The sequence below is a fragment of the Blennius ocellaris genome (assembly GCF_963422515.1).
Source record: "Blennius ocellaris genome assembly, contig: SCAFFOLD_56, whole genome shotgun sequence".
NCBI classification, from domain to species: domain Eukaryota; kingdom Metazoa; phylum Chordata; class Actinopteri; order Blenniiformes; family Blenniidae; genus Blennius; species Blennius ocellaris.
Genome location: NW_027661835.1, coordinates 141,900 through 167,167, shown reverse-complemented (window position 1 = coordinate 167,167; position 25,268 = coordinate 141,900). Strand labels below are relative to the sequence as shown.

At 39.9% G+C, this 25,268-nt stretch overlaps 1 protein-coding gene across 1 annotated transcript in view; it reads left to right on the top strand.

Moving 5' to 3' along the window:
• LOC308148767 (delta-like protein C) overlaps nt 1-25,268 on the top strand; it is a gene marked incomplete at its 5' end in the record, with an annotated part of 173,783 nt that overhangs the window by 45,987 nt on the left and 102,528 nt on the right. The gene's annotated exons all lie outside the window — the stretch shown is intronic.

Genomic DNA, 25,268 nt, shown 5'->3' with positions numbered 1-25,268 from the left:
TGCTCAACATCTGATGATGTGAGTCCAACAGATTAGGAGTCTAGCGTCAGGTGGAGGTCCAGGTCCAGGTGCAGGTCCATGGTTTGTTCTCCAGTGAGCTGGATCCTCATCGAGATCCACTTAAGACCAGCTTAAGGATGAAAGGGTGTCCTTGTTCCCGGGCTGTGAGAACAAATACAGGAAAATGTCCATTTGTCCACAGTGTTCAAAGTGTTCAAAGTGTTCAAAGCATTCAAGTGTTCGAAGCATTCAAAGCGTTCAAAGCGTTCAAAGTGTTCAAAGCGTTTAAAGTGTTCAAAGCGTTCAAAGTGTTTAAAGTGTTCAAAGTGTTAAAAGTGTTACAAGCGTTCGACCGGTCAAGGAGCTGGCCTCTGATCCTGGAACTCGTCGGGGCGTTGGAGGTGTTTACTAGCCCGAAGCTCACCAGAACCTCGTGATCGCCAGATGAAAGGCTTCGACTTTTCAGGTCGGATTCTGCTTTTCAGACGTTTCCAGGACAGTAAATAATCTGCACACAGGCAGGTTCGCTTCTGTCATCCATCAAAGGCTTTTGTTAGCTTGGTCAGGATGCTAACGGCTAACATGAACCTGCAGAAATATGAGCACAGTAAATCGTAATGTCATTGAGACGATCTGACAGGAAGTGGTGCATTCAGGGTCTGTTGGTGAGTCTGGCGTGGACAATAACTATTTTCTTTGTTTCTGGTGGGGGGGGGGGGGGGGGGGGGCATGGTTTCTCCGCCCTCCTTAGCTCTGACCAATCATCATCAAGACGTACGAGCCAATCAGAGACGCTGTGAGAAACGTCGGGTTTGATTTTTAGGGTCACTTTTAGTAAAAACTGCGTTCTTCGTACTTCCTGGTCAAATAGCTCATTCTAGGCTAGCACCTAGCAACAACACAGTCACACAGTACCCTTCAGGACATTTAGATGAATAGTTCCTTACTTCCTGTCAGGACTTTCTGTCAGTACTTCATGCCAGTAATTCCTGTCAGTAGTTCCTGTCAGTACCTCTTGCTAGTACGTCCTATCAGTACCTCCTGCCAGTACTTCCTGTCAGTACTTCCAGTCAGTTCTTCCTGTCAGTACTTCCAGTCAATTCTTCCTGTCAGTACATTCTCTCAGTACTTCCTGTCAGTACTTCCTGTCAGTTCTTCCTGTCAGTGCTTCCTGTCAGTTCTTCCTGTCAGTACATTCTCTCAGTACTTCCTGTCAGTACTTCCTGTCAGTACTTCCTGTCAGTACTTCCTGTCAGTCACAGTTTCATCTAGAGAGGAAGTTTCTATTCCACAGTTATGCTGACGATACTCACATATTGATCAGCTTGTCTGGATGAGCTCATGAACTCAGATCCAACAAGTTGTTCCAGGTTCCGCTTGGTTTCTGGTGGTACTACTTCAGGGAGTCCGTGGAATGTGAAAGGTACCGGTACTGACACAGAACTCTGTGGAACTCCATGAGGTACTTCAGGCCCAGATTGAATTTTCAGGGGAGCTTTTATTTTGCCTTCTGGTTGCTTATTTACACGATAACGACGTTTCAGGTTCCTGATCAAAAAACAAAAGTCTGACAAGTTTCCAAAACACTGATCTTGGTCTAGACCAGTGGCGGCTGATTGTCCAGGTCTGAGCCGAGGCCCCTTCTGGTTCCTCAAGGTCTACCAGCGTCAAGCACCTTTAGTGTGTTTCTGGAACAGCACCAAAGTTCTGGTCAAGAGTATCGATGCAGAACTGAGATAGAACAGGACCAGAACAGGACCAGAACAGGACCAGAACAGAGATCAGAACAGAGACCAGAACAGAGACTGGAATAGGACCAGAACAGAGACCAGAACAAAGACCAGAACAGAGATCAGAACAGAGACCAGAACAGAGACCAGAACAGAGACCAGAACAGAGACCAGAACAGAGACTGGAATAGGACCAGAACAGAGACCAGAACAGAGACCAGAACAGAGATCAGAACAGAGACCAGAACAGAGACTGGAACATAGACCAGAACTGGACCAGAACAGAGACCAGAACTGGACCAGAACAGAGAGAGACCAGAACACAGATCAGAACAGGACCAGAACAGGACAAGAATATAGACCAGAACAGAGACCAGAACAGGGATCAGAACTGGACCCGAACAGAGACCAGAACAGGACCAGAACAGGACCAGAACAGAGACCAGTTCTTGGTCTGAGGCCATGAGGAGGTGATCAATAACTCTGATCAGAGAGTCTTTGTACCATGAAGAACCAAGAACCACTGGAAAGACTCTGATACATCGTTTGGACAGAAACGGTCTCATATAGTATTTTTGTAGGGTTTTGATCAGGGGTGTCACCAGGTCTGCAGTCCGGCATGTTCTTCATGCTCCCCACGGTCTCCATGTTCCCCATGTTCCCCATGTTCTCCATGTTCTCCATGTTCCCCACGGTCTCTATATTCCCCATGTTCCCCATGTTCCCCACGTTCCCCATGTTCCCCATGTTCCCCACGTTCTCCATGGTCTCCATGTTCCCCACGGTCTCTATATTCCCCATGTTCTTCATGTTCCCCACGGTCTCCATGGTCTCCATGTTCCCCACGGTCTCCATGTTCTCCATATTTCCCAAGTTCTCCATCTTCCCTATGTTCCCCACGGTCTCCATGTTCCCCATGTTCCCCATGTTCCCCATGTTCTCCATGTTCTCCATGTTCCCCACGGTCTCTATATTCCCCATGTTCTTCATGTTCCCCACGTTCCCCATGTTCCCCACGGTCTCCATGTTCCCCACGGTCTCCATGTTCTCCACGGTCTCCATGTTCTCCATATTTCCCAAGTTCTCCATCTTCCCTATGTTCCCCACGGTCTCCATGTTCTCCATATTCCCATGTTCTCCATATTCCCCATGTTATCCATGTTCCCCACGGTCTCCATGTTCTCCATATTTCCCATGTTCTCCATCTTCCATATGTTCCCCATGCTCTCCATGTTCCCCATACCCCCATGTTCTCCATGTTCTCTATGTTCTCCACGTCTCCCTGCTTCAACAGGCCGATCACAATGAGCAGCTTGTTATCTGGCTTTGTGCCGAACGTGGTGAAGAACCTTCAGGAGATTCAGGGGAGGGAGACATGGAGAACATGGAGGACATGGAGGACATGAAGGATGTGGAGAACATGAAGGACTAGGAGAACATGAAGGACGTGGAACATGGAGGACATGGAGGATGTGGAGGACATGGAGGACATGAAGGATGTGGAGAACATGAAGGACGTGGAGAACATGGAGGACATGGAGGACGTGAAGGACGTGGAGGACATGGAGGACATGAAGAACTTGGGAGGACATGGAGGACGTGGAGAACATGGAGGACATTGAGAACATGGAGAACATGCAGGGCTGCACCTCCAGGATCTGAGTTTGAGACCCCTGGTTTAGAGGGTTTTCTGATTTAGAAGAAAGACCAGGTCAGGTTCATGTCTGGTCTGGTCCGTCCAGAAACAGTGCAGCGCTAGTTGCCACGGCGACACCCTTCACTTCCTGTCCGTCCAGCAAAGCTTTCAGGGGAACCAATCCGGGTTCAATTTTTATTGAGAACTCTGCTGTCGATGTCACATTAAAAGACTTTCATACTGTTTTCACCCCCAGTCCATATTCTCCTGTCCTTGGTGCTTTTATTTTGTCTCCGTAATTACAATCTAACTTGGTATTTTATTTTGACAGTCACCATAATAACAATCTTGCATGTGTGTGTGTGTGTGTGCTTATGATGGATGGACAGACAGAGGATGATGGATGAATTGATGGATGATGGATGATGAATGGATGGACAGATGGATGTATTAAAAGATGGATGCATGGAGAGGTGGAAGGATGGTTGAATGGATCCATGAATGATGGACAGATGGAAAATAAATGGATGGACAGAGGATGATGGATGGATGGATGGATGGGTGGAAGTTTGGATGGTTGGACAGATGGATGATGGATGACAGAGGATAATGGCTGGATTGATGGACAGATGGATGAGGGATGGATGGATTGATGATGGATGTATGAAAAGATGGATGGATGAGTGGAGCGATGGATGAATGATGGATGGAAAGATGGATGATAGATGAATGATGGAAGGATGGACAGAGGATGTTGGATGATGGATGCATGGGAAGATGGATAATGGATGGATGCTGGATGGATGAAAAGATGATGTATGAATGGAGAGATGGATGAATGATGGGTGGATGGACAGATGGATGGATGAATGATGAGTGGATGGACAGATGGGTGGATGGTCAGATGGATAAATGGATGGGTGAATGGTGGGTGGATGGACAGATGTATGATGGATGACTGGATGGATGGACGGATGAATGAATGATGGATGGATAAACAGAAGGATGATGGCTGTATGTATGATGATTGATGGATGGATGATGTATGGACAGATGAATGAGGGATGGATGGAAATATGGATGGTGGCTGGATGGACAGAGGAAGATGGATGGATGTATGATTGGTGGGCAGATTGATGATGGGTGGACAGAAGGATGAGGAATGGATAGATGCTGGATAGATGGATGCTGGGTGGATGTTTGAAGGATGATAGATGGATGATGGATGGATGATGGATGGATGGATGTTGGAAGGATGCTGGATATATGCTGGATGGATGCTGGATGGGTGGATGATGGATGGATGCTGGGTAGATGTTTGATGGATGGATTATGGATTGGTGTTGGAAGGATGATAGATGGACGATGGGTGGGTGGATGGATGGATGCTTGATAGATGTTGGAAGGATGATAGATGGATGATGGATGGGTGGATGCTGAATGGATGGTTGGACGCTAGATGGATGTTGGAAGGATGCTGGATGGATGCTGGATGGATGGATGCTGGATAGACATTGGATGGATGGATGATTGATGGATAGTGGATGGAAATTGGGTAGATGTTTGATGGATGGATGCAGGATGGATAGATGCTGGATGGATGGATGCTGGATGGATGTTTGAAGGATGATAGATGGATGCTGGGTAGATTTTGGATGGATGGATGCTAGATGGGTGGATGCTGGATGGATAGATGCTGGATGGATGGATGCTGGATGTTTGAAGGATGATGGATGGATGCTGGATGGATTCTGGGTAGATGCTGGATGGATGGATGATTGAGGGATGCTGGGTAGATGTTTGATGGATGGATGCTGGATGGATAGATGCTGGGTGGATGGATGCTGGATGGATGTTGGAAGGATGCTGGATGGATGCTGGATAGATACTGGATAGATGAATGATGGATGGATAAACAGATGGATGATGGCTGTATGTATGATAGATGGACAGAGGGCAATGGATGGATAGATGGAAGATGGATGGACAGATGGATGGTGGATGGATGGACATATGGATGATGGGAGGATGGATGGGTGAATGATGGCGGGATGGACAGATGGATGAGGGATGTATGTATGATGGATAGTGGATGGATAGTGGATGGATGCTGGGTAGATGTTTGATGGATGGATGCAGGATGGATGGATGCTGGATGGATGTTTGAAGGATGATAGATGGATGCTGGATGGATGCTGGGTAGATTTTGGATGGATAGATGCTGGATGGATGGATGATTGATGGATACTGGATGGATGCTGAATAGATGTTTGATGGATGGATGCTGGATGGATAGATGCTGGATGGATGGATGCTGGATGGATGTTTGAAGGATGATAGATGGATGCTCGATGGATGCTGGGTAGATGCTGGATGGATGGATGATTGATGGATGCTCGGTAGATGTTTGATGGATGGATGCTGGATGGATAGATGCTGGATGGATGGATGCTGGATGGATGCTGGATAGATGCTGGATGGATGTTTGAAGGATGACAGATGGATACTGGATGGATGGATGATGGATGGATGCTGGATGGATGTTGAAAGGATGATAGATGGATGATGGATGCTGGATAGATGCTGGATGGATGTTTGAAGGGTGACAGATGGATACTGGATGGATAGATCCTGGATGGATGATTGATGGATGCTGGATGGATGCTGAATAGATGTTTGATGGATGGATGCTGGATGGATAGATGCTGGATCTATGTTTGAAGGATGATAGATGGACGCTGGATGGATGCTGGGTAGATGCTGGATGGATGGATGATTGATGGATGCTGGGTAGATGTTTGATGGATGGATGCTGGATGGATGGATGCTGGATGGATGTTTGAAGGATGATAGATGGATGCTGGATGGATGCTGGGTAGATGCTGGATGGATGGATGATTGATGGATGCTGGGTAGATGTTTGATGGATGGATGCTGGATGGATGGATACTGGATGGATGTTTGAAGGATGATAGATGGATGCTGGATGGATGCTGGGTAGATGCTGGATGGATGGATGATTGATGGATGCTGGGTAGATGTTTGATGGATGGATGCTGGATGGATGTTGGAAGGATGCTGGATGGATGCTAGATAGATCCTGGATGGATGCTGGATGGATGTTTGAAGGATGACAGATGGATACTGGATGGATGCTAGGTGGATGGATGATGGATGGATGCTGGATGGATGTTGAAAGTATGATAGATGGATAATGGATACTGGATGGATGCTGGGTAGATGGAATCTGGATGTATGATGATGGATGGATGATTGATGGATTCTGGATGGATGATGATGGATGGATGATTGATGGATACTGGGTGAATACTGGGTGGATGGATGATGGATGATGCTGGGTAGATGTTAGATGGATGCTGGATGGATGCTAGATAGATGCTGGATGGATGCTGGATGGATGTTTGAAGGATGACAGATGGATACTGGATGGATGCTAGGTGGATGGATGCTGGATGGATGTTGAAAGTATGATAGATGGATAATGGATACTGGATGGATGCTGGGTAGATGGATTCTGGATGTATGATGATGGATGGATGATTGATGGATTCTGGATGGATGATGATGGATGGATGATTGATGGATACTGGGTGAATGCTGGGTGGATGGATGATGGATGATGCTGGGTAGATGTTAGATGGATGCTGGATGGATGCTAGATAGATGCTGGATGGATGCTGGATGGATGTTTGAAGGATGTTAGATAGATGCTGGATGGATGCTGGGTAGATGCTGGATGGATGGATGATTGATGGATGGATGCTGGATGGATGTTGGAAGGATGCTGGATGGATGCTGGATAGATGCTGGATGGATGTTGAAAGGATGATAGATGGATGATGGATACTGGATGGATGGATGCTGGGTAGATGGATTCTGGATGAATGATGATGGATGGATGATTGATGGATTCTGGATGTATGATGATGGATGGATGATTGATGGATACTGGATGGATGCTGAATAGATGTTTGATGGATGGATGCTGGATGGATAGATGCTGGATGGATGGATGCTGGATGGATGTTTGAAGGATGATAGATGGACGCTGGATGGATGCTGGGTAGATGCTGGATGGATGGATGATTGATGGATGCTGGGTAGATGTTTGATGGATGGATGCTGGATGGATGGATGCTGGATGGATGTTTGAAGGATGATAGATGGATGCTGGATGGATGCTGGGTAGATGCTGGATGGATGGATGATTGATGGATGCTGGGTAGATGTTTGATGGATGGATGCTGGATGGATGGATACTGGATGGATGTTTGAAGGATGATAGATGGATGCTGGATGGATGCTGGGTAGATGCTGGATGGATGGATGATTGATGGATGCTGGGTAGATGTTTGATGGATGGATGCTGGATGGATGTTGGAAGGATGCTGGATGGATGCTAGATAGATGCTGGATGGATGCTGGATGGATGTTTGAAGGATGACAGATGGATACTGGATGGATGCTAGGTGGATGGATGATGGATGGATGCTGGATGGATGTTGAAAGTATGATAGATGGATAATGGATACTGGATGGATGCTGGGTAGATGGATTCTGGATGTATGATGATGGATGGATGATTGATGGATTCTGGATGGATGATGATGGATGGATGATTGATGGATACTGGGTGAATGCTGGGTGGATGGATGATGGATGATGCTGGGTAGATGTTAGATGGATGCTGGATGGATGCTAGATAGATGCTGGATGGATGCTGGATGGATGTTTGAAGGATGACAGATGGATACTGGATGGATGCTAGGTGGACGGATGCTGGATGGATGTTGAAAGTATGATAGATGGATAATGGATACTGGATGGATGCTGGGTAGATGGATTCTGGATGTATGATGATGGATGGATGATTGATGGATACTGGGTGAATGCTGGGTGGATGGATGATGGATGGATGCTGGATGGATGCTAGATAGATGCTGGATGGATGCTGGATGGATGTTTGAAGGATGACAGATGGATACTGGATGGATGTTAGGTGGATGGATGATGGATGGATGTTGAAAGTATGATAGATGGATAATGGATACTGGATGGATGCTGGGTAGATGGATTCTGGATGTATGATGATGGATGGATGATTGATGGATACTGGGTGAATGCTGGGTGGATGGATGATGGATGGATGCTGGGTTGATGTTAGATGGATGCTAGACGGTTAGATGTTTGATGGATGGATGCTGGATGGATGGATGCTACCAGAGAGTCCAGGATGAGTTCAGTGATCAGAGGAGAGGAAGTTAAGGAGGTGAAGGTGAAGATGAAGATGAAGGTGAAGATGAAGCTGAAGATGAAAGAGTTTCATTGCTGCTCAATCAGATGTTTTCTTTGTTTTAGAGCCGCTGGTTTAACATGTGAGGTCAAAGAGCCTGAAGCAGGACAGACGCTGTTCTCTGGTCTCATCTGGTCTCTATACCTCATGCTAACTGCTCAACCGTGACAAGTGGTTAACGGCTAAATGATAACAGGTGGCTAACAGCTAAGTGATGACTGGCGGCTAATGGTTAAATGATGACAGGTGGCTAATGGCTAAATGATAACAGGTGGCTAACAGCTAAATGATGACAGGTGGCTAATGGCTAAATGATGACAGGTAGCTAACGGATAAATGATGACTGGTGGCTAACGGCTAAATGATGACAGGTGGCTAACGGCTAAATGATGACAGGTGGCTAACGGCTAAATGATGACAGGTGGCTAACGGCTAAATGATGACAGGTGGCTAACGGATACATGATGACAGGTGGCAAACGGCTTAATGATGACAGGTGGCTAACGGCTAAATGATGACAGGTAGCTAACGGATACATGATGACTGGCGGCTAACGGCTAAATGATGACAGGTGGCTACCGGCTAAATGATGACAAGTTGTTAATTTATCACCTCTGAGATGTTCACTTTGTTTTAATGTTTTCGTTGATTTGGTTCAATCAGGCATCATGACGGTCAACATGGACTCTGGATTACTCTCTTGATTAACTATCTGAGTACTATCAGATTACTATTGGATTGCTATCTGGATTACTCTCTTGATTACTATCCGAGCACTATCAGATTACTATTGGATTACTATCTGGATTACTCTCTTGATTACTATCCGAGCACTATCAGATTACTATTGGATTACTATCTGGATTACTCTCTTGATTACTATCCGAGTACTATCTCGACTACTATTGAATTACTATCTGGATTTCTCTCAGATTACTATTGGAGTACTATCGGATTACTATCTGGACTACAATCTAGATTACTGTCAGAGTACTATCAGAGTACTATCAGATTACTGTCTGGATTACACTCTGGATTACTATCGGATTACTATCTTTATTACTATGGGATGACTATCGAGATTACTATGGGATTACTATCTAGATTACTGTAGGATTACTATCTAGATTACTATGGGATTACTGTGACAGTGGAAGACTTGGACAGTATGTGGGAACTTGAAGTATCTTCTTGAGGAAAACAGTTTAAAAGGCGGAGCAGTTTATTAGCTTGCAAAAGCGAGACACTATTGCTAACAGCTAAGCTAGCAGATGAAAGTCAGTGGGTATTTTGACAGAATTGTTTGTGGCGCCGCTGGAAATCGTTAGTTTGATCACATTCAGTGTGAAGCAATGAGAAACAAACAAACTCGCAACAAAACGACACGGGTGGAGAGCAAGTCATATAGCATGCTAACTCTAGCATGTTCAGTGCCTCACTTCAAAGACTTTATGATGCTAACGCTAGCATGTCTAGTGCTTCACTAGAAAGACTTTATGATGCTAATGCTAGCAGGTTCAGTGCCTCATTTCAGGATGTTTTATAACTACTTTTTAATCATAGAGAGGAGTTATAACTACTCTATATGTATAGAGATGATTTATAACTACTTTTTAAACATAGAGAGGAGTTATAACTACTTAATAATTATAGAGATGTTTTATAACTACTTTTTAATTATAGAGAGGTGTCATAACTACGTTTTAATCATAGAGAGGAGTTATAACTACTCTATATGTATAGAGGTGGTTTATAACTACTTTTTAATTATAGAGAGGAGTTATAACTACTTTTTTATTAAAGATATGTTTTATAACTACTTTTTAATTATAAAGAGGAGTTATAACTACTTAATAAATATAGAGATGATTTATACATGGTTTTTAATTATAGAGAGGTGTTATAACTACGTTTTAATCATAGAGAGGAGTTATAACTACTCTATATGTATAGAGGTGGTTTATAACTACTTTTTAATTATAGAGAGGAGTTATAACTACTTTTTTATTAAAGATATGTTTTATAACTACTTTTTAATTATAAAGAGGAGTTATAACTACTTAATAAATATAGAGATGATTTATACATGGTTTTTAATTATAGAGACGTTTTATAACTACGTTTTAATCATAGAGAGGAGTTATAACTACTCTATATGTATAGAGATGGTTTATAACTACTTTTTAATTCTAGAGATGTTTTATAATTACTTTTTAATTATAAAGAGGAGTGTTAACTACTTAATAGAGATGCTTGATAAGTACTTTTTAGTTATAGAGAGACGGGTTATAACTACTTTATAATTATAAAGAGGAGTTATAACTACTTTTTTATTATAGAGATCTTTTATAACTACTTTTTAATTATAGAGCGGTGTTATTACTACGTTTTAATTATAAAGAGGAGTTATAACTAGTCTATATGTATAGAGATGTTTTATAACTACTTTTTAATCATAGGGAGATGGGCTATAACTACTTTCAATTAAAGAGAGGAGGTATAACCACTTTTTAATTAAATATATGTTTTCTAACTACTTTTTAATTATAGAGATATTTTATTATTAATTTTTTATTCATAGAGAGGGGTTATAGCTACTTTTTAATCATTGAGATGGTTTATAACTACTTTGTAGTTATAGAGAGATGGTTATAACTACTTTATAATTATAGGAAGGGGTTATAATTACTTTATAATTATAGAGACGTTTTATAACTACTCTTTAGTTGTAGAGAGATTGGTTATAACTACTTTTTAATTAAGGAGAAGGTTTATAACTACTTTCAATTATAGAGAGAGGTTGTAATTACTTTACAATTACAGAGATGTTTTATAACTAGGTTTTAGTTATAGAGAGATGGTTGTAACTACTTTCAATTATAGAGAGGAGTTATAACTACTTTTTAATTAAACAGATGATTTATATATAAAATATTTTATATTGAGGTAAATTTAGGTTTATGTTGATGTTTACCTTGAAGTATTGATACTGAGTTTTGATCCTGAGTATTGATCTCCTGAGAATTGAGATCCTGAGTATTGACTTCCTTAATATTGAGTATTAACCCTAACCCTAACCCTCCTGAGTATTGAGCTCCTGAGAATTGAGATCTTGAGTATTGGTCCTGAGTATTGAGATCCTGAGTATTGAGAGCCTGAGTATTGATCATGCATATAGAGATCCTGGGTATTGATACTGAGTATTGATAATCTGAACACTGAGATCCGTAGTATTGAGATCCTGAGTATTGATCCTGACTATTGACATCGTGAATATTGAGATCATGAGAATTGAGATATTGAGTATTGATCGTGAGTACTGATCCTGAGTATTGAGATCCTTCATGTTGAGATCCTGAGTATTGAGATCCTGAGTATTGAGATCACCACTATTTAGATCATGAGTATTATCTTGAATATTTAGATCCTGGGTATTGATCCTTAGTATTGAGATCCTGAGTATTAAGATCCTGAGTATTGACTTCCTTTATATTGAGATCTTGAGTATTGAGATCCTGAGTATTGATCCTGACTATTTAGATTCTTAGTATTGATCCTGACTATAGATCTTGGGTTTTGAGATCCTGAGTATTGAGATCCTGAATATTGAGATCCTGAGTATTGATCCTGAGTATTGAGATTGTGAATATTGAGATCATGAATATTGAGATACTGAGTATTGAGCCTGAGTTTTGATCCTCAGTATTGAGATCCTGCGTGTTGAGATCCTGAGTATTGAGTTCCTGAGTATTAAGATCCGTAATATAAACATCTGGAGTATTGAGCTTGAGTATTGAGATCCTGAGTATTAAGAGCCGTAATATAAAGATCTGGAGTATTGAGCTTGAGTGTTGAGATCCTGAGTATTGATACTGACTATTGATCCTGAGTTTTGAGATGCTGAGTATTGAGATCCTGAGTAGTGATCCTGAGTATTGAAATCTGTAATATTGAGATCCTGAGTATTGTTACTGACTATTGATCCTGAGTTTTGAGATGCTGACTATTGAGATCTTGAGTATTGAGATCCTGAGTATTGATCTCGAGTATTGAGATCCTGAGTAGTGATCCTGAGTATTGAGATCTGTAATATTGAGACTCTAAGTATTGAGATGTTGAGTATTGATACTGACTATTGATCCTGAGTTTTGAGATGCTGGCTATTGAGATCGGAGAATTGAGATCCTGAGTATTGATCCTAAGTAGTGATCCTGTGTATTGAAATCTGTAATATTGAGTTCCTGAGTATTCAGATCCTGAGTATTGAGAGCTTGAGTATTGTTCCTGAATATTTAGATCCTGAATATTGACATACTGAGTATTGCGATTGTGAATATTGAGATCATAAGAATTGAGATACTGAGTATTGATACTGACTATTGATCCTGAGTTTTGAGATGCTGACTATTGAGATCTGAGTATTGAGATCCTGAGTATTGAAATCTGTAATATTGAGATCCTGAGCATTGAGATCTTACGTATTGAGTACCTGAGTATTGATACTGACTATTGATCCTGAGTTTTGAGATGCTGACTATTGAGATCTGAGTATTGAGATCCTGTGTATTGAAATCTGTAATATTGAGTTCCTGAGTATTGAGATCCTGAGTATTGAGAGCTTGACTATTGAGATCCTGAGTATTGAGATCCTGAGTATTGAGATCCTGAGTATTGATCCTAAGTAGTGATCCTGTGTATTGAAATCTGTAATATTGAGTTCCTGAGTATTGAGATCCTGAGTATTGATCCTGAATATTTATATCCTGAATATTGAATTCCTGAGTATTGAGATTGTGAATATTGAGATTATAAGAATTGAGATCCTGAGTATTGAGTTCCTGAGTATTGAGATCCGTAATATAAAGATCTGGAGTATTGGGCTTGAGTATTGAGGTCCTGAGTATTGATCCTGAGTATTGAGATCTTACGTATTGAGTACCTGAGTATTGATACTATTGATCCTGAGTTTTGAGATGCTGACTATTTAGATCTTGAGTATTGAGATCCTGAGTATTGATCCTAAGTAGTGATCCTGAGTATTGAAATCTGTAATATTGAGATCTTGAGTATTGAGATCCTGAGTATTGAGGCTGAGAATTGAGATCCTGAGTATTGAGATCCCGAGTATTGATCCTGAATATTTAGATCCTGAATATTGAGATACTGAGTATTGAGATTGTGAATATTGAGATCATAAGAATTGAGATACTGAGTATTGATCCTGAGTTTTGATCCTTAGTATTGCGATCCTGCGTGTTGAGATCCTGAGTATTGAGTTCCTCAGTATTGAGATCCTGAGTATTGAGATCTGTAATATAAAGATCTGGAGTATTGAGCTTGTGTATTGAGATCCTGAGTATTGATACTGACTATTGATCCTGAGTTTTGAGATGCTGAGTATTGAGCTCCTGACTATTGATCCTGAGTTTTGAGATGCTGACTATTGAGATCTGAGTATTGAGATCCTGTGTATTGAAATCTGTAATATTGAGATCCTGATTATTGAGATCTTATGTATTGAGTACCTGAGTATTGATACTGACTATTGATCCTGAGTTTTGAGATACTGACTATTGAGATACTGTGTATTGAAATCTGTAATATTGAGTTCCTGAGTATTGAGATCCTGAGTATTGAGATCCTGAGTATTGAGAGCTTGACTATTGAGATCCTGAGTATTGACATCCTGAGTATTGATCCTGAATATTTAGATCCTGAATATTGAATTCCTGAGTATTGAGATTGTGAATATTGAGATTATAAGAATTGAGACCCTGAGTATTGATCCTGAGTATTGAGATCCTTTGTGTTGAGATCCTGAGTATTGAGTTCCTGAGTATTGAGATCCTGAGTATTGATCCTGAATATTTAGATCCTGAGTGTTGAGATCGTGAATATTGAGATACTGAGTATTGATCCTGAGTTTTGATCCTCAGTATTTAGATCCTGCGTGTTGAGATCCTGAGTATTGAGTTCCTGAGTATTGAGATCCGTAATATAAAGATCTGGAGTATTGATCCTGAATATTTAGATCCGGAATAATGAGATCCTGAGTATTGAGATTGTGAATATTGAGATCCTGAATATTGAGATACTGAGTATTGATCTTGAGTTTTGATCCTGAGTATTGAGATCCTGCTTGTTTAGATCCTGAGTATTAAGTTCCCGAGTATTCAGATCCTGGTTATTGAGATCCTGAGTATTGATCCTGAATATTTAGATCCTGAGTGTTGAGATCGTGAATATTGAGATACTGAGTATTGATCCTGAGTTTTGATCCTCAGTATTTAGATCCTGCGTGTTGAGATCCTGAGTATTGAGTTCCTGAGTATTGAGATCCGTAATATAAAGATCTGGAGTATTGATCCTGAATATTTAGATCCGGAATAATGAGATCCTGAGTATTGAGATTGTGAATATTGAGATCCTGAATATTGAGATACTGAGTATTGATCTTGAGTTTTGATCCTGAGTATTGAGATCCTGCTTGTTTAGATCCTGAGTATTAAGTTCCCGAGTATTCAGATCCTGGTTATTGAGATCCGGAGTATAGATCCTGAGTTTTGATCCTGACTATTGAGATCCTGAGTATTGACATCCTGAGTATTGCTATCTTGAGTATTGAGATCCTTAATATTGAGATACTGAGTATTGATCCTGAGTTTTGAGATCGTGAATATTAAGAGTGAATATTGAGATTCTGAGGATTGATCCTGAATATTGAGATCACCAGTAATGAGATCACGAGTTGAGATTATGAGTATTGAGATCACGAGAATTGAGATCCTGAGTATTATCCTGAATATTTAGATCCTGGGTATTTATCATGAGTACTGAGATCCTGAGTAGTGATCCTGAGTATTGAGATCTGGAGTATTGATCCTGAGTATTGCGATCCTGAGTATTTAGATCCCGAGTATTGATCCTGATTGTTGAGATCCTGAGTATTGAGATCCGTGATATTGACATCAGAGTATGGGTCCTGAGTATTGATCTTGAGTATTTAGATCCTGAGTGTTCAGATCCTGGTTATTGATCCTGACTATTTAGATCCTGCGTATTGAGATCCTGTGTATTGATTCTGAGTATTGAGATCCCGAGTATTCAGATCCTCAGTATTGATCCTGAATATTTAGATCCATAAGTATTGATCATGACAATTATCCTGAGTATTGAGATCTTGAGTTTTAAAGTCCTGAGTATTGATAACTTGAGTATTGATCCTGAATATTTAGATCCTGAGTATTTATCCTGAGTATTGATTCCAAGTTTTAATATGCTGAGTGTTGAGATCTTGAATATTAAGATCCTGAGTATTGATGCTGAGTATTGACATCCTACGTGTTGATCCTGAGCAGGGATCCTGAGTATTGAGATCCTGAATATTGATCCTGAGTATTGATCCTGAATATTTAGATTCTGAGTTTTGATCCTGACCTTCTGAAATTTGTCCTCCTGTAAAGAAGAATTTGTTCTAAAATCTGTTTTAAGTATAAATCCACTTTAACAAACCCCTAAATATCTTCATAGGAGAGGTGAAGGTTGAGTTGATGGTTGAAGGTTCAGTTGAAGGTTGAAGGTTGAGTTGAAGGTTGAGTTGATGGTTGAGTTGAAGGTTGAGTTGATGGTCAAAGGTTGAGTTAAAGTTTGAGTTGAAGGTTGAAGGTTGAGTTGAAGGTTGAAGGTTGAGTTAAAGTTTGAGTTGAAGGTTGAAGGTTAAGTTAAAGTTGAGTTGAAGGTTGAGTTGATGGTTGAGTTGAAGGTTGAGTTGAAGGTTGAGTTGATGGTTGAGTTGAAGGTTGAGTTGATGGTCAAAGGTTGAGTTGAAGGTTGAAGGTTGAGTTGATGGTTAAAGGTTGAGTTAAAGTTTGAGTTGAAGGTTGAAGGTTGAGTTGAAGGTTGAAGGTTGAGTTAAAGTTTGAGTTGAAGGTTGAAGGTTAAGTTAAAGTTTGAGTTGAAGGTTGAAGGTTAAGTTAAAGTTGAGTTGAAGGTTGAGTTGAAAGTTGAAGGTTGAGTTGAAGGTTGAGTCGAAGATTGTATGTTGAGTTGAAGGTTGAGTTGAAGGTTGAAGTTTGAGTTAAAGGTTGAGTTGAAGGTTAAAGGTTGAGTTAAAGCTTGAGTTGAAGGTTAAAGGTTGAGTTGAAGGTTGAGTTAATGGTTAAAGGTTGAGTTGAAGGTTGAGTTGATGGTTAAAGGTTGAGTTGAAGGTTGAGTTGATGGTTAAAGGTTGAGTTGAAGGTTAAAGGTTGAGTTGAAGGTTGAGTTGATGGTTAAAGGTTGAGTTGAAGGTTGAGTTGAAGGTCAAATGATGAGTTGATGGTTGAAGGTTAAGTTGAAGGTTGAGTTGAAGGTTGAGTTGAAGGTCAAATGTTGAGTTGATGGTTTAAGATTGAGTAGAAGGTTGAAGGTTGAGTCGAAGGTTGAGTTGATGGTTAAATGTTGAGTTGAAGGTTGAGTTGATGGTTAAATGTTGAGTTGATGATTAAAGGTTGAGTTGAAGGTTTAGTTGATGGTTAAATGTTGAGTTGATGGTTAAATGTTGAGTTGATGATTAAAGGTTGAGTTGAAGGTTGAGTTCAAGGTTGAGTTGAAGGTTGAAGGTTGAGTTGAAGGTTAAAGGTTGAGTTGATGGTTAAAGGTTGAGTTGAAGGTTGAAGGTTGAGTTGATGGTTAAAGGTTGAGTTGAAGGTTTGAGGTTGAGTTGAAGGTTGAGTTGATGGTAAAAGGTTGAGTTGATGGTTGAAGGTTGAGTTGAAGGTTGAGTTGAAGGTCAAATGTTGAGTTGATGGTTTAAGATTGAGTTGAAGGTTGAGTTGATGGTTAAATGTTGAGTTGAAGGTTGAGTTGATGGTTAAATGTTGAGTTGATGGTTAAATGTTGAGTTGATGATTCAAGGTTGAGTTGATGGTTAAAGGTTGAGTTGATGGTTAAAGGTTGAGTTGATGGTTGAAGGTTCAGTTGAAGGTTAAAGGTTGAGTTGAAGGTTGAGGGTTGAGTTGATGGTTAAAGGTTGAGTTGAAGGTTGAGTTGAAGGTTAAAGGTTGAGTTGAAGGTTGAGTTGAATGTCAAATGTTGAGTTGATGGTTGAAGGTTGAGTTGAAGGTTAAAGGTTGAGTTGAAGGTTGAAGGTTGAGTTGATGGTTAAATGTTGAGTTGATGATTAAAGGTTGAGTTCAAGGTTGAGTTCAAGGTTGAGTTCAAGGTTGAGTTGAAGGTTGAAGGTTGAGTTGAAGGTTAGAGGTTGAGTTGAAGGTTGAGTTGATGGTTAAAGGTTGAGTTGAAGGTTAGAGGTTGAGTTGAAGGTTGAGTTGATGGTTAAAGGTTGAGTTGATGGTTGAAGGTTGAGTTGAAGGTTGAGTTGATGGTTAAATGTTGAGTTGATGGTTAAATGTTGAGTTGATGATTCAAGGTTGAGTTGATGTTAAAGGTTGAGTTGATGGTTAAAGGTTGAGTTGAAGGTTAAAGGTTGAGTTGAAGGTTGAATGTTGAGTTGATGGTAAAAGGTTGAGTTAAAGGTTGAAGGTTGAGTTGATGGTAAAAGGTTAAGTTAAAGGTTGAAGGTTGAGTTGAAGGTTAAAGCTTAAGTTGAAGGTTGAAGGTTGAGTTGAAGGTTGAGTTGAAGGTTGAAGGTTGAGTTGATGGTTGAAGGTTGAGTTGATGGTTATAGGTTGAGTTGATGGTTGAAGGTTCAGTTGAAGGTTAAAGGTTGAGTTGACGGTTGAAGGTTGAGTTGATGGTTGAAGGTTGAGTTGAAGGTTAAAGGTTGAGTTGAAGGTTGAAGGTTGAGTTGAAGGTTAAAGGGTGAGTTGGTGGTTGAAGGTTGAGTTAAATGTTGAGTTGAAGGTTAAAGGTTGAGTTGAAGTTTAAAGGTTGAGTTGAAGGTTGAGTTGATGGTTAAAGGTTGAGTTGAAGGTTGAGTTGAAGGTCAAATGATGAGTTGATGGTTGAAGGTTAAGTTGAAAGTTGAGTTGAAGGTTGAGTTGAAGGTCAAATGTTGAGTTGATGGTTTAAGATTTAGTAGAAGGTTGAAGGTTGAGTCGAAGGTTGAGTTGATGGTTAAATGTTGAGTTGAAGGTTGAGTTGATGGTTAAATGTTGAGTTGATGATTAAAGGTTGAGTTGAAGGTTTAGTTGATGGTTAAATGTTGAGTTGAAGGTTGAAGGTTGAGTTGAAGGTTGAAGGTTGAGTTAAAGTTTGAGTTGAAGGTTGAAGGTTAAGTTAAAGTTTGAGTTGAAGGTTGAAGGTTAAGTTAAAGTTGAGTTGAAGGTTGAGTTGAAAGTTGAAGGTTGAGTTGAAGGTTGAGTCGAAGATTGTATGTTGAGTTGAAGGTTGAGTTGAAGGTTGAAGTTTGAGTTAAAGGTTGAGTTGAAGGTTAAAGGTTGAGTTAAAGGTTGAGTTGAAGGTTAAAGGTTGAGTTGAAGGTTGAGTTAATGGTTAAAGGTTGAGTTGAAGGTTGAGTTGATGGTTAAAGGTTGAGTTGAAGGTTGAGTTGATGGTTAAAGGTTGAATTGAAGGTTAAAGGTTGAGTTGAAGGTTGAGTTGATGGTTAAAGGTTGAGTTGAAGGTCAAATGATGAGTTGATGGTTGAAGGTTAAGTTGAAGGTTGAGTTGAAGGTTGAGTTGAAGGTCAAATGTTGAGTTGATGGTTTAAGATTGAGTAGAAGGTTGAAGGTTGAGTCGAAGGTTGAGTTGATGGTTAAATGTTGAGTTGAAGGTTGAGTTGATGGTTAAATGTTGAGTTGATGATTAAAGGTTGAGTTGAAGGTTGAGTTGATGGTTAAATGTTGAGTTGATGGTTAAATGTTGAGTTGATGATTAAAGGTTGAGTTGAAGGTTGAGTTCAAGGTTGAGTTGAAGGTTGAAGGTTGAGTTGAAGGTTAAAGGTTGAGTTGATGGTTAAAGGTTGAGTTGAAGGTTGAAGGTTGAGTTGATGGTTAAAGGTTGAGTTGAAGGTTAGAGGTTGAGTTGAAGGTTGAGTTGATGGTAAAAGGTTGAGTTGATGGTTGAAGGTTGAGTTGAAGGTTGAGTTGAAGGTCAAATGTTGAGTTGATGGTTTAAGATTGAGTTGAAGGTTGAGTTGATGGTTAAATGTTGAGGTGAAGGTTGAGTTGATGGTTGAATGTTGAGTTGATGATTAAAGGTTGAGTTGAAGGTTAAATGTTGAGTTGAGGGTTAAATGTTGAGTTGATGATTCAAGGTTGAGTTGATGGTTAAAGGTTGAGTTGAAGGTTGAGGGTTGAGTTGATGGTTAAAGGTTGAGTTGAAGGTTGAGTTGAAGGTTAAAGGTTGAGTTGAAGGTTGAGTTGAATGTCAAATGTTGAGTTGATGGTTGAAGGTTGAGTTGAAGGTTAAAGGTTGAGTTGAAGGTTGAGTTGATGGTTAAATGTTGAGTTGATGATTAAAGGTTGAGTTCAAGGTTGAGTTCAAGGTTGAGTTCAAGGTTGAGTTGAAGGTTGAAGGTTGAGTTGAAGGTTAGAGGTTGAGTTGAAGGTTGAGTTGATGGTTAAAGGTTGAGTTGAAGGTTAGAGGTTGAGTTGAAGGTTGAGTTGATGGTTAAAGGTTGAGTTGATGATTCAAGGTTGAGTTGATGTTAAAGGTTGAGTTGATGGTTAAAGGTTGAGTTGAAGGTTAAAGGTTGAGTTGAAGGTTGAATGTTGAGTTGATGGTAAAAGGTTGAGTTAAAGGTTGAAGGTTGAGTTGATGGTAAAAGGTTAAGTTAAAGGTTGAGTTGATGGTTAAAGGTTGAGTTGAAGGTTAAAGCTTAAGTTGAAGGTTGAAGGTTGAGTTGAAGGTTGAGTTGAAGGTTGAAGGTTGAGTTGATGATTAAAGGTTGAGTTCAAGGTTGAGTTCAAGGTTGAGTTCAAGGTTGAGTTGAAGGTTGAAGGTTGAGTTGAAGGTTGAGTTGATGGTTAAAGGTTGAGTTGAAGGTTAGAGGTTGAGTTGAAGGTTGAGTTGATGGTTAAAGGTTGAGTTGGTGGTTGAAGGTTGAGTTAAATGTTGAGTTGAAGGTTAAAGGTTGAGTTGAAGTTTAAAGGTTGAGTTGAAGGTTGAGTTGATGGTTAAAGGTTGAGTTGAAGGTTGAGTTGAAGGTCAAATGATGAGTTGATGGTTGAAGGTTAAGTTGAAAGTTGAGTTGAAGGTTGAGTTGAAGGTCAAATGTTGAGTTGATGGTTTAAGATTTAGTAGAAGGTTGAAGGTTGAGTCGAAGGTTGAGTTGATGGTTAAATGTTGAGTTGAAGGTTGAGTTGATGGTTAAATGTTGAGTTGATGATTAAAGGTTGAGTTGAAGGTTTAGTTGATGGTTAAATGTTGAGTTGAAGGTTGAAGGTTGAGTTGAAGGTTGAAGGTTGAGTTAAAGTTTGAGTTGAAGGTTGAAGGTTAAGTTAAAGTTGAGTTGAAGGTTGAGTTGAAAGTTGAAGGTTGAGTTGAAGGTTGAGTCGAAGATTGTATGTTGAGTTGAAGGTTGAGTTGAAGGTTGAAGTTTGAGTTAAAGGTTGAGTTGAAGGTTAAAGGTTGAGTTAAAGGTTGAGTTGAAGGTTAAAGGTTGAGTTGAATGTTGAGTTAATGGTTAAAGGTTGAGTTGAAGGTTGAGTTGATGGTTAAAGGTTGAGTTGAAGGTTGAGTTGATGGTTAAAGGTTGAGTTGAAGGTTAAAGGTTGAGTTGAAGGTTGAGTTGATGGTTAAAGGTTGAGTTGAAGGTCAAATGATGAGTTGATGGTTGAAGGTTAAGTTGAAGGTTGAGTTGAAGGTTGAGTTGAAGGTCAAATGTTGAGTTGATGGTTTAAGATTGAGTAGAAGGTTGAAGGTTGAGTCGAAGGTTGAGTTGATGGTTAAATGTTGAGTTGAAGGTTGAGTTGATGGTTAAATGTTGAGTTGATGATTAAAGGTTGAGTTGAAGGTTTAGTTGATGGTGAAATGTTGAGTTGATGGTTAAATGTTGAGTTGATGATTAAAGGTTGAGTTGAAGGTTGAGTTCAAGGTTGAGTTGAAGGTTGAAGGTTGAGTTGAAGGTTAAAGGTTGAGTTGATGGTTAAAGGTTGAGTTGAAGGTTGAAGGTTGAGTTGATGGTTAAAGGTTGAGTTGAAGGTTAGAGGTTGATTTGAAGATTGAGTTGATGGTAAAAGGTTGAGTTGATGGTTGAGTTGAAGGTCAAATGTTGAGTTGATGGTTTAAGATTGAGTTGAAGGTTGAGTTGATGGTTAAATGTTGAGGTGAAGGTTGAGTTGATGGTTGAATGTTGAGTTGATGATTAAAGGTTGAGTTGAAGGTTAAATGTTGAGTTGAGGGTTAAATGTTGAGTTGATGATTCAAGGTTTAGTTGATGGTTAAAGGTTGAGTTGAAGGTTGAGGGTTGAGTTGATGGTTAAAGGTTGAGTTGAAGGTTGAGTTGAAGGTTGAGTTGAATGTCAAATGTTGAGTTGATGGTTGAAGGTTGAGTTGAAGGTTAAAGGTTGAGTTGAAGGTTGAAGGTTGAGTTGATGGTTAAATGTTGAGTTGATGATTAAAGGTTGAGTTCAAGGTTGAGTTCAAGGTTGAGTTCAAGGTTGAGTTCAAGGTTGAAGGTTGAGTTGAAGGTTAGAGGTTGAGTTGAAGGTTGAGTTGATGGTTAAAGGTTGAGTTGATGGTTGAAGGTTGAGTTGAAGGTTGAGTTGATGGTTAAATGTTGAGTTGATGGTTAAATGTTGAGTTGATGATTCAAGGTTGAGTTGATGTTAAAGGTTGAGTTGATGGTTAAAGGTTGAGTTGAAGGTTAAAGGTTGAGTTGAAGGTTGAATGTTGAGTTGATGGTAAAAGGTTGAGTTAAAGGTTGAAGGTTGAGTTGATGGTAAAAGGTTAAGTTAAAGGTTGAGTTGATGGTTAAAGGTTGAATTGAAGGTTAAAGCTTAAGTTGAAGGTTAAAGGTTGAATTGAAGGTTGAAGGTTGAGTTGAAGGTTGAGTTGTTGGTTAAAGGTTGAGTTGATGGTTATAGGTTGAGTTGATGGTTGAAGGTTGAGTTGATGGTTATAGGTTGAGTTGATGGTTGAAGGTTCAGTTGAAGGTTAAAGGTTGAGTTGACGGTTGAAGGTTGAGTTGATGGTTGAAGGTTGAGTTGAAGGTTAAAGGTTGAGTTGATGGTAAAAGGTTGAGTTGAAGGTTGAGTTGATGGTTGAAGGTTGAGTTGAAGGTTAAAGGGTGAGTTGATGGTTGAAGGTTGAGTTAAATGTTGAGTTGAAGGTTAAAGGTTGAGTTGAAGGTTGAGTTGATGGTTAAAGGTTGAGTTGATGGTAAAAGGTTGAGTTGATGGTTGAAGGCTAAGTTGAAGGTTGAGTTGAAGGTTGAGTTGATGGTTAAAGGTTGAGTAGAAGGTTGAGTTGATGGTTAAAGGTTGAGTTGATGGTTAAAGGTTAAGTTGATGGTTAAAGGTTGAGTAGAAGGTTGAGTTGATGGTTAAAGGTTGAGTTGATGGTTAAAGGTTGAGTTGATGGTTGAAGGCTAAGTTGAAGGTTGAGTTGAAGGTTGAGTTGATGGTTAAAGGTTGAGTTGAAGGTTGAGTTGAAGGTTGAAGGTTGAGTTGATGGTTGAAGGTTGAGTTGAAGGTTGAAGGTTGAGTTGAAGGTTTAGTTGAAGGTTGAAGGTTGAGTTGAAGGTTGAGGGTTGAGTTGATTGTTAAAGTTTGAGTTAAAGGTTAAGTTGATGGTAAAAGGTTGAGTTGAGGGTTAAAGGTTGAGTTGATGGTAAAAGGTTGAAGGTTGAGTTGAAGGTTGAGTTGATGGTTAAAGGTTGAGTTAAAGGTTTAGTTGATGGTTAAAGGTTGAGTTAAATGTTGAGTTGAAGTTTGAATTGATGGTTAAATGTTGAGTTAAAGGTTGAGTTGATGGTTGAAGGTTGAGTTGAAGGTTGAAGGTTGAGTTGATGGTTAAAGGTTGAGCTGAAGGTTGAGTTGATGGTTAAAGGTTGAGTTAATGGTTGAAGGTTGAGTTGATGGTAAAAGGTTGAGTTGAAGGTTGAGTTGATGGTTAAAGGTTGAGTTGATGGTTAGAGGTTGAGTTGAAGGTTGAGTTGATGGTTAAAGGTTGAGTTGATGGTTAGAGGTTGAGTCGAAGGTTGAGTTGATGGTTAAATATTGAGTTGAAGGTTAAATGCTGAGTTGAAGTTGAAGGTTGAGTTGAAGGTTGAGGGTTGAGTTGATGATTAAAGGTTGAGTTGAAGGTTTAGTTGATGGTTAAATGTTGAGTTGATGGTTGAAGGTTGAGTTGAAGGTTGAGTTGAAGGTCAAATGTTGAGTTGAAGGTTAAATGCTGAGTTGAAGTTGAAGGTTGAGTTGAAGGTTGAGGGTTGAGTTGATGATTAAAGGTTGAGTTGAAGGTTTAGTTGATGGTTAAAGGTTGAGTTGATGATTAAAGGTTGAGTTGAAGGTTTAGTTAATGGTTAAATGTTGAGTTGATGTTTAAAGGTTGAGTTGAAGTTGAAGGTTGAGTTGAAGGTTGAGGGTTGAGTTGATGGTTAAAGGTTGAGTTGAAGGTGGATGGTTGAGTTGAAGGTACAAGGTTTAGTTGAAGGTTGAGTTGATGGTTAAATGTTGAGTTGAAGGTTGAGTTGAAGGTTGAGTTGATGGTCAAATGTTGAGTTGATGGTTGAAGGTTGAGTTGAAGGTTGAGTTGAAGGTCAAATGTTGAGTTGAAGGTTGAGTTGAAGGTCAAATGTTGAGTTGATGGTTTAAGATTGAGTTGATGGTTGAAGGTTGAGTTGAAGGTTGAGTTGAAAGTTGAGTTAAAGGTTAAAGGTTGAGTTGAAGGTTGAGTTGATTATTAAAGTTTGAGTTGAAGGTTGAGTTGAATGTCAAATGTTGAGTTGATGGTTGAAGGTTGAGTTGATGGTTGAAGGTTGAGTTGAAGGTTGAGTTGATGGTTAAAGGTTGAGTTGAAGGTTGAGTTGATGGTTAATGGTTGAGTTGATGGTTGAAGGTTGAGTTGAAGGTTGAAGGTTGAGTTGAAGGTTGAGTTGATGGTTAAAGGTTGAGTTGATGGTTAAAGGTTGAGTAGAAGGTTGAGTTGAAGGTTGAAGGTTGAGTTGATGGTTGAAGGTTGAGTTGATGGTTAAAGGTTGAGTTGAAGGTTGAGTTGAAGGTTGAAGGTTGAGTTGATGGTTGAAGGTTGAGTTGATGGTTAAAGGTTGAGTTGAAGGTTGAGGGTTCAGTTGATGGTTAAAGGTTGAGTTGAAGGTTGAGTTGAAGGTTGAGTTGAAGGTTTAAGGTTGAGTTGAAGGTTAAGTTGAATGTCAAATGTTGAGTTGATGGTTGAAGGTTGAGTTGAAGGTTGAAGGTTGAGTTGAAGGTTAAAGGTTGAGTTGAAGGTTGAAGGTTGAGTTGAAGGTTAAAGGTTGAGTTGATGGTTGAAGGTTGAGTTGATGGTTGAAGGTTGAGTTGAAGGTTGAGTTGATGGTTAAAGGTTGAGTTGGTGTTTGAAGGATGAGTTGAAGGTTGAAGGTTGAGTTGAAGGTTGAGTTGATTATTAAAGTTTGAGTTGAAGGTTGAGTTGAAGGTTGAGTTGAAGGTTGAAGGTTGAGTTGATGGTACAAGGTTGAGTTGATGGTAAAAGGTTGAGTTAA